The sequence below is a fragment of the Pezoporus flaviventris genome, unplaced genomic scaffold (genome assembly GCF_033815535.1).
Source record: "Pezoporus flaviventris isolate CSIRO_AGI_PZ_B2104156 unplaced genomic scaffold, CSIRO_AGI_Pfla_v1 ptg000496l, whole genome shotgun sequence".
NCBI classification, from domain to species: domain Eukaryota; kingdom Metazoa; phylum Chordata; class Aves; order Psittaciformes; family Psittacidae; genus Pezoporus; species Pezoporus flaviventris.
In genome coordinates this window covers 415001-417500 of record NW_026893043.1, presented here as the reverse complement: position 1 = coordinate 417500, position 2500 = coordinate 415001, and the positions used below count along the sequence as shown (strand labels likewise).

Here is a 2500-nt window from a genome sequence, read left to right as displayed (position 1 = left end):
CACGTCTGATCTGAGGTCGCAAGCCCGAGGGAACGAGAAAAGAAAAACGAAAAGCACGCGCCGACGGCCGGCACGCGCCGCCACCGCGGGCGGCCGAGCCCCAGCCCGGAAACGGCCCGAAAGCACGCGGCGCGCGCGCACGCGGAGACGGCCCGCCGCGGGACGGCCGGGAGACCCGCTCGGGGAAAGAGAGGCGCCGAGAGGGTGGCGGCGGGAACGACGTCCCCGGCACCCCCCCCCCCGCTTCGCGGCGCGCGCGCGCGGCAGCACGGCGCGGTACCGCCGCGGTACCCACCCGCAGACAGCCGCCCGGCGCGGGAAGCGGGAAACCGGGGGCGAGGCACGCGCCTCCGCACCTTAACCGCCTCTCTACCCACCGCCGCGACGGGCCCGACCGGCCGGCCGAACCCCCCCGCGGCGCCCACGACGGGACGAGCTCCGCCGAAGCGGGCGCTCCGGGAGCGGGGAGCTTCGGAGCGCTCCCCGAGTCTCCATTTAGGGGGACGAAGGCCACGCGCGCGGGCGGGCCTGCGAGGCGCCCCAGCCGCGCCGCGCCGCGCTGCGCCGCGGCAGCGCAGCCGGCGATTGATCGTCAAGCGACGCTCAGACAGGCGTAGCCCCGGGAGGAACCCGGGGCCGCAAGTGCGTTCGAAGTGTCGATGATCAATGTGTCCTGCAATTCACATTAATTCTCGCAGCTAGCTGCGTTCTTCATCGACGCACGAGCCGAGTGATCCACCGCTAAGAGTCGTCTGCCTTTCGGCACCGTCCCGCGAGCGCGGGAGGGCCGGGACCGCTCGCCGAAAGCGGCCCCTTTTATCTCTTGAGGACGGCCCCGCCGGGCGCGCGCCCGCCCGACGCCGGGCGAACGGACCGCCCGACGGGAGCCTCGCCTCGGCTGACCGTACGAGCACACACGGAGAAAAGGGGTTGAACGGGAGGTTGGGGGGGGGAAAAAACCCAAAATCTACTCCGAACGGCAAGGCCGGGGAGCCCGCGCTCCCGACCGACCTGGGAAACGCACCTTGCTCGCTTCGGAGGCGGCCCAGGCGCCCGGGCTCGGTACGGTCTTCTCACGGAGGCGGCGGCGCGGCCGCCCGCGCCGCCCGCCCGCCCCGTCGCCTCGAGACACGGATGGTGCTGCCGCTCGCTCGCTCGGCGGGAGCGGCAGCGGGGGCGCGCCCCACCGGACCCGCGCGCGCGCGCGCTCCTCCGCCGCCTGACGCCAAACCGGCGCGCGCCACCCCCGAAGCCTCGGCGCTCGCCCCGCCGGCACCTCCGCGGCTCCACCGCCGCGCCGGAGAAGCGGCGACCACCGGAGCCCCACACCCCCGCGGCTGGCGCGGCGCCTCCGCCGCCCGCGGGGCCGCCCGACGGCACCCGTCCACCGGGACGGGCCGGCCGCCCTCCCGGAACCGCCGCCGCCTGTCACCCCTCCGCTCACCTCGCCGCGAGCACACGGGCCGGGCACGAAAGGCAGGCGGCTCTGAGCCGGGCTGAGGGGGGGGGGGGTGGGGGCAGCGCTCGCTCTCCCCGTTTCCACGCGGAGACCGACAGTCAGCCGCCCTCCCCCCCCCCCCCGCCGGCTGCCCGCCCCCCTTCCTTGCCCGGCTCGGCCGGGGAGGGCAGGCAAGGGACAGCGACGGGGGAGGCCCGGCCCGGGACGGCCGTCGCGACCGGTGGCGGGCACCCTCCGGGACGACCGGCGCGCGGAGCGGCGGTGGTACCGCCGCCGCCGGGGGCGGCGGGCCGGGGTGCCGACGTCGCCGGCAGCCGGCGGCGGGGGGACCGCCGAAGGCTTCGGCCGGCCGGCGCCGAGGAACGGAGCGCGCCGGAGCGCGAGCGCGGCGCCGCGCCGCGCCAGGGGGTCGGACTGAGGCGCGGCGGCGACCCGACGGTCGCCCGGGCGAGACCCCGCCGGCGCGGGGAACTCGCCGATCCCCGACCCCCGACGGTGAGCCCGCGCTCCCGCCGGGGGGTCGTCCGCTCGAGGCGGGCGGGTCGAGCGCGCGGCCGACAGCGCCGCGGCTCTCTTCCGCCGAGACCGGACCGCGGAGAGAGGGGGGGCAGCGGGACCCCCTCCCCGGCGCGGCTGCCCGGCGGCGGGAGCGAGCGCGGGCGCCGGCCCCCTCCCTCAGGGGCTCCGCGGGAGCGACTCCCACCCCTGAAGGCGGCGCCGCCGCCACGCACCCGCAACCCGGCCCTACCGGGTCGACGCCGAGCCGCCCGAGTCTTTAAACCCCCGCCCGGCTCCGCGGCCTCCGGCCCCCGCCCGGCGGCGGGGACGGACGGACGGCCGCGCGAGCGCGGGCGCTAGGTACCTGGCCCTGGGGTGAGGGAAACGACCCGAAGGGCCCCGCGGGGGTGCCTCCCCCGGCTGCCGCCGGCGGGGGAGCGTCCGCCCGCAGGGGCGCGCCCGACGTCCGCCGCCACCACCTCCGTCCTCCTTCGACCGGGACCCGGGGTTTCCCTCAGTAGCCCGGCGCTGCGCCCGGGAGGA

At 78.4% G+C, this 2500-nt stretch overlaps 2 non-coding genes across 2 annotated transcripts in view; both read right to left on the bottom strand.

Moving 5' to 3' along the window:
* The window catches only part of LOC133263852 (28S ribosomal RNA), a 4345-nt gene extending 4326 nt beyond the window's left edge, over positions 1-19 (bottom strand). The window contains exon 1 of the ribosomal RNA XR_009741555.1: positions 1-19. This exon is cut by the window's left edge and continues 4326 nt beyond it. This is a non-coding gene — a ribosomal RNA (28S ribosomal RNA).
* Positions 20-597: 578 nt separating this feature from the next.
* Positions 598-750, bottom strand: LOC133263847 (5.8S ribosomal RNA). The gene has a single exon (XR_009741550.1). It is a non-coding gene; the product is annotated as a 5.8S ribosomal RNA (ribosomal RNA).
* Positions 751-2500: the final 1750 nt, after the last annotated feature.